This window comes from Asterias rubens, chromosome 1, assembly GCF_902459465.1.
Source record: "Asterias rubens chromosome 1, eAstRub1.3, whole genome shotgun sequence".
Taxonomy (NCBI): Eukaryota; Metazoa; Echinodermata; class Asteroidea; order Forcipulatida; family Asteriidae; genus Asterias; species Asterias rubens.
In genome coordinates, this window is record NC_047062.1 from 26090603 (window position 1) to 26098257 (window position 7655).

The window sequence follows — 7655 nt, forward strand, 5'->3', positions numbered from 1 at the left end:
AGTTGCGAGATATTATTATTAATGAACGAAAAAACACCCTTGGCGCACCATGGTCACATGAAGTTGTGTGCTTTCAGATGCTTGATTTCGATATCTCAAATTCTAAATTACTTCTTTCTCCTAAACTACGTCACTTCAAAGGGAGCTGTTTCTCACAATGTTTTATACTATCAACCTCTCCCTATTACTCGTAATCAAGAAAGGTTTTATGATAATAACTATTTTGAGTAATTACCAATAGTGTCCACTGCCTGTTACCTTATTTCCTAAAGTGTGGGTTTCTATCTTCATTTGAAGAATAAAATTAGTCAAAATTAAACAGCAAGATAAGTAAATTTCCTCAAAGAGGCCTTGCAACTACCAACTAGAAACCTGACTTGTTTAATATCACACACACTGCATGTATTATTATCTAATTATAGAAAGACTCTGCTATTGTGTTTACATTTATACCACAGATCCTCTCGGTTGGTAAACAGTTTGCAACAGCAAATACTATTTTCTAATTTAGTTATAAATAATATTTTAGGCAAGATTCAACGGATATTCAAAGCAGATGAAAAGACAAAAATATTTCTAATCTAAATATGAGCTATAAAAAAAAAAAAATCTAGAATTTCTTTTTAATTTTCCAATAAGTTAATGTAAGCTTATAGCTGACCCGATGGCTAAGAGAGTACAGAATTTATAATTTGAATTCACACACTTCATGATTGAATAGGTTTAGTTAAAAGACAAAATATACATTTTCTAGTGACACGATAAACAGAAACATCGCCCCAAGATGAAGGAATAAACATTCTGGTATTTCATATGGTAAACTCAGCACCCAAACTGTTGGACTCTGATTATGGTGGTATGTCTGATCCCATGAGTGATTTACTAGGATCCTTCCACACTCTAACAAAACCATACACCATATGGTAAACACAGCACCCAAACTGTTGGATTCTGATTATGGTGGTTTGCCTGATCCCATGAGTAATTTACTAAGATCCTTCCTCATTCTAACAAAACCATACACCATATGGTAACTCAGCAGCCAAACTGTTGGACTCTGATTATGGTGGTTTGCCTGATCCCATGAGTGATTTATTAAGATCCTTCCTCATTCTAACAAAACCATACACCATATGGTAACTCAGCAGCCAAACAGTTAGACTCTGATTATGGTGGTAAGCCTGATCTCATGAGTGATTTATTAAGATCCTTCCACACTCTAACAAAACCATACACCATATGGTAACTCAGCAGCCAAACAGTTAGACTCTGATTATGGTGGTAAGCCTGATCTCATGAGTGATTTATTAAGATCCTTCCACACTCTAACAAAACCATACACCATATGGTAACTCAGCAGCCAAACAGTTAGACTCTGATTATGGTGGTAAACCTGATCTCATGAGTGATTTATTAAGATCCTTCCACACTCTAACAAAACCATACACCATATGGTAACTCAGCAGCCAAACAGTTAGACTCTGATTATGGTGGTAAGCCTGATCTCATGAGTGATTTATTAAGATCCTTCCACACTCTAACAAAACCATACACCATATGGTAACTCAGCAGCCAAACAGTTAGACTCTGATTATGGTGGTAAGCCTGATCTCATGAGTGATTTACTAGGATACTTCCACACTCTAACAAAACCATACACCATATGGTAACTCAGCAGCCAAACAGTTAGACTCTGATTATAGTGGGATGTCTGATCCCATGAGTGATTTATTAAGATCCTTCCACACTCTAACAAAACCATACACCATATGGTAACTCAGCAGCCAAACAGTTAGACTCTGATTATGGTGGTAAGTCTGATCTCATGAGTGATTTATTAAGATCCTTCCACACTCTAACAAAACCATACACCATATGGTAACTCAGCAGCCAAACAGTTAGACTCTGATTATGGTGGTAAGCCTGATCTCATGAGTGATTTATTAAGATCCTTCCACACTCTAACAAAACCATACACCATATGGTAACTCAGCAGCCAAACAGTTAGACTCTGATTATAGTGGGATGTCTGATCCCATGAGTGATTTATTAAGATCCTTCCACACTCTAACAAAACCATACACCATATGGTAACTCAGCAGCCAAACAGTTAGACTCTGATTATGGTGGTAAGCCTGATCTCATGAGTGATGTATTAAGATCCTTCCACACTCTAACAAAACCATACACCATATGGTAACTCAGCAGCCAAACTGTTGGACTCTGATTATGGTGGTAAGCCTGATCTCATGAGTGATTTATTAAGATCCTTCCACACTCTAACAAAACCATACACCATATGGTAACTCAGCAGCCAAACAGTTAGACTCTGATTATGGTGGTAAGCCTGATCTCATGAGTGATTTATTAAGATCCTTCCACACTCTAACAAAACCATACACCATATGGTAACTCAGCAGCCAAACTGTTGGACTCTGATTATGGTGGTAAGCCTGATCTCATGAGTGATTTATTAAGATCCTTCCACACTCTAACAAAACCATACACCATATGGTAACTCAGCACCCAAACTGTTGGACTCTGATTATGGTGGTATGCCAGCCCTTATCACCCATGAGTGATTTATTCTAACATAACCCAACACCATATGGTAACTCGACACCCAACCTGCCTGATCCCATATAAAGAATAATCCTCAGTCGCAGTCCAACCTTGAAATACACCAACACAATCGCAAAACAAAATATCTGCACAAAATGTAAATATGCCAATCAATATGTATTGCGTTGATTTTTCTGTTTCTAAATGACAAATGTGTTCACTATAGATACATCTCTATGGACATCTATGGAGTCCAATTTCATAGAGCTACTTCTAAAGCACCTTTGTCTGTTGAACCAGCTCTATTAAACTGGGCCCTGCTTTTACTGCAGTAGAAACTTAAATTAATATTGTGATAAAATAATCATAACATAACAGTATGGTAAATTGATTGCTTTACATCAGTACAAAAACATCCTGAGTATCAGAAATTAACTTGAAGAATGTATTGCTTGTTAAAGCATGGAGTTAGGTTAGACTACCTTTCTCTATGCTCAAAGGATGTTAACAAAGACAATGTACAGAAACAAAATTTTTGAATCAAATTAGAGAAAATTAAAAGATGTGGTGCCAAAAAATTTCTGAAGTAAAGAAATAAATATAAAAAAGGCTTGAAGAAGTTGCCAAAGTCTCAAATCCTACAAGTCGTGGCAGGCATTTTTACACATGCCTTGAAGATGATCAGAGCATAGGCGTACTGATTGAAATGTTGAGAGAATAAATAGGAGAATAAATCCAGAATAAATAGCAAGACAGGTTCTTGAGAACAAGTTAACGCAATCTGACTATACAAGAAATACTTGTCTTGCCTGGTCCACTGATTGTGTGGAATGTGTTGATTTGTTGCCAAGACAACTTACTGAAACTAAGGAGTTGACATACCATCTCAGCAATCAGCATCACTGAGAGAAATAGTTGTGAGAAAAGTTGTTACATCCAATTTGACTACAGAATGACATAGAAACTACATAGGTTTTGAAACTGTGAGAAGTCATATCTTTAAAAGAGGATGTTGTGAGGTAGACCTAGCATTATCTTTGGTTTCATTAACTCTCCCTAAAGTATTGGGTGATGTTCTATTACGTCTCCTTAGCAGCCATCGGTGAGGTGAATATGGCACCGGGCTAACGGCAGTCATCCTATCCTCACTTGGTACATTACCATTTACAGGAGATGGGGATCTAGACGACCACCATGATAGCTTCTTGTCTTTCTCTTTCTTATCCTCCTTAGACTACCTCCCAAGGTTACAAGCGGCGCCCATGTTTTCCAAAAGTTGAAACAGGAGTTTATTCTTGTATTAAATTTATTAATTAAGAAATGCCCTTTGATGAAGAATACACATTGTATTTAATTCACAACCTCTTGATAGGGAGGAAGGGTCGGTGGCACTCGACCGAACGTTGTACGAGTAAGTTCTGTACAGGCTTTTGTATCGAGTGCCCGCCTTCGGAGCCAATTCAATTAGTATTTTTCTCGCCATTTATTCGTAGCAGTGAAATAAAGTGCTCAAATTAGTTTTTGTCGGGATCCCGACAATATATCACGTGACCAATTCTTATGTGTTTTATCCGTAATTCTCCGCTAACGAGAATTTATATTGTTTTACCGTTTTCTCAAAAAGTAAAGCATTTCATGGACTAATATTTCAAGAGAAGTCTTTCACCATTACCTTCTGTAAACCCTGTAAATTATTTTTAAATCTGTGAACTTTTTTTGTCCGTACCGAAAGTGTCTAATGGCTTTAAAACCATCCGATTCCTCACCCCTGTAAATACTACACGACTGCCATTGGTTACTGCAGCGTGCAGACCGTGTGAAAAAGTTAACACCTCCTTTGTAAACTAACTGTTCCACTATGGCTAGTAAAAACAATGCAGTAAAACATTGTCTGGCGGTTGATACTATAATTAATTTTAACTTGGTTTCGGGTGGTTCCATCGATGTTTAACCAAGGGGGTGGGGTGTCTGGCGGGCCCAATGCAGTAAAACTTGTGTGTGTCGGTTAATACTTGTGTTAAGAAGAGTGTTATTGGTCATTTCAACTTGGTTTCAGGTGGTTCCACCACCGATGTTTTACCACGCTGCGGGTGGGGATGTCTGATGGCGGGCCCGATGCAGCAAAATATCAACTTCGTTTCAGGTGGTTCCTCCGATGCTTAAACCGGGGGGGGGGGAGTAGTCTGGCAGGCTTATGCAGCAAAACATTGTCTAGCGGCTGATACTGGTATAAAGAATAGTGTTTTATAGGCATATTGGTCATTTCAACTTTAACCAAAGTGCTCTCGGCTGCCGGTCTATCTTCGTACTTAGTGGATCTCAACATATGCATAAAGTAATAAACCTGTGAAAATTTCAGCTTAATCGGTCGTCGAAGTTGCGAGATAATAATGAAAGAAAAACACCCTTGTCACACGGAGTTATGCACTTTCAGATGCTTGATTTCGAGTCCTCAAGTTCAAAATCTGAGGTCTCGAAATCAAATTCGTGGAAAACTGCTTCTTTCTCGAAAACTACATTACTTCAGAGGGAGCCGTTTCTCACAATGTTTCATACTATCCTCCCCATTACTCGTTACCAAGAAAGGTTTTGTGCTTATAATTATTTTGGGTAATTACCACCAGTGTCCACTGCCTGTAACCCCTAAAAATCAGGTCATTTGTAAAATGACCTGAAAACAAAGTGTTGTTCAGTATAGATAAATGACAGTTTAACGGATAACAAAACAACCAAACAAGCATTGCCTTACAATGTTCTTACCTTGGGGGGGGGGGACTCAGTTACAGGACCTTACAACAATTACATTGTACGACATGGTAAGATGATGGTAGATACATGAAATGACTAAACAGTATTCTATTTCAATGCACTGGTACGCTCCCACTCTGATAAAATCGAAACCAATATGGTGTTATTATACTCATGTCCAACAGTGTCATTGAACCTAGATAGGTTATCTTGAATCCATTGTATGGGTAAGTTTAAATTGATACACAATGAATGGAAATAACAGATCAGCTTCTGTGACACTTTGCAGTTCATAGTTTCAAGGTTGTTGGTTAAAACCTTTATGGTGCAAGGGCTGTCTTATTGAGTGTTTGTTTTTAATTAAACAGTCGATTTTAATTTCGTATTTGTATTTCGAAAAAACAAATAAAGTCCAAGTTCCCCAACCACACCTAGCTAAACAGCATGCCAGTTTTCCTGTAACCAGTTGTTTAATAATAATGTTCAAGTGTACTGCAAAAACTGGCGGGGTCGTTTAAATCCACACCACGGGTGTTGTCACATGCCGAGAAGAGAATCAAAATAATACACCATAGAGTGTTAAAGTAACACCCACTTCTTTAAAATAAACTGCATTAGTGTTATTCTAACACCATATATGTTGTTATTTTTTATTCTTTCTTTGGCCTTTTATGGTGTCAGTTTTAACACCCCAGTTTTCCCAATGAGTATTGCTGATGCATCACTCATGGTTAGTCGTAACTTCATGAAAGAAGGTCCATTTGTAATTTGTTGAAGCTGTATTTTGTTGTATCATTTTTAACAGATACAAAAACTCAAAGTGTAAACCAGAAATTGGTCATTAACCATTTCTTTTTTTTTTACATACAACTTTCCTATACATCCTTCATTTCAATGTTAACCATACTCGGAGATCAAAGTAATGATATCGGGATGTTGCATGGACCTGGTAACACTTTTACTCGTACTCAAATTCCCAACGTAGGCCTACGCATACTCGAGTAGGTCTGCTATTTTTTTCTTTTCTTTTTTTAATGCAAGTCGCCCAAAACAAGGCTAAAAGCCACTCTAGGTAAAGGGCTCAGAAAACATAAACATGCAGAAACTCAGTTGAGGTGAAAGTAGGAATTGATATTCCTCTTAAAAGATGGAAGATCATAGGATGAAGGGAAACATGCACCAGGCAAGGAGTTCCAAAGAGATGCAGGACTAGGGAAAAAGCTACTGAAGTAGCTCTTTGTTCTACATCTCGGCACAGCTGCAGTATATTTGGATACCTATGTGTATTTGGTACCCGGTGTGGCGGTTTCAGTAATCCGTCGTGTTCAGTTTTCCGGGTGACGTAGTCAGACAAAAATACCGCTGCGAGAACCCTGGCGAGTACTGTAATTCTCTCAGTGACCCCAAATTGTTTCTATAATACGATTCTTTTCTGTTTAGTCACATTCTCTTGCTCCATCTTTATTCATGCGTACAACTTTAATCAGGTCACACTGCTTGTATAAAAAACAAACCCCATTTCTCATTTGAAAATATAAATTCTCTCATACGATCCACGCGTTCGTTATCACTGCACCGAGTGGTATCATGGCACCTGGCATTGATCTCACCACCAGTGTATTTATACCAGAGGGCCTGGACGTACTTTATGTAGGACATCAAACACAATGTCCACAGATATACACTGATTTACACTTACACAGTTTGAAGATAATGAGTAGATAACTTAAAATATTACTTGCTGAAGTGCTGTAGTTTTTGGAAAAGAGTAAACAATGTCATGAAAATAATGTTTGTCTCAGTGCAGTGATCAATGAGACAAAAATTATGTTAGCATGTTAAAAACGTATTTAAAGGTAGGCCTACGCTTTCTATTATCATTATCTTCACACGGTGTAATGTAAATACTATGTGGACATTGTGTTTTTTTGTTACACAAAGTCTGTAAAAAGGTTATTGTTGTTTTTAAACGTTACTTTCAAACCTGCCATAGCGTCACCTTGAACAATCCCTGCTTTAGGTTCACAATGGAATATCTATTGGGGCCCAAAAACTGAAAACAATGCCGTTGGTCAACAAACATGACTCCGTGTGATATAAAGAAAACTCCGCAGCTACGTGTTTCTACGTGTAAATAGGGTTATTATAAAATCACATTGCAGCCAGAAAGGCTGAATGACACGACATTATCAACTTCAAAACAATCTGTGAGGCAACCCGCCCCCCCCCCCCTCAACGCCAGGCTTGCACACTAGATAAGACAAACAGTCTTTTTAGTGAACCTGTGGTATGTCATTTTAACACGTGCATTAATGGCACTGAAAACTATAATATTAGTAACTACT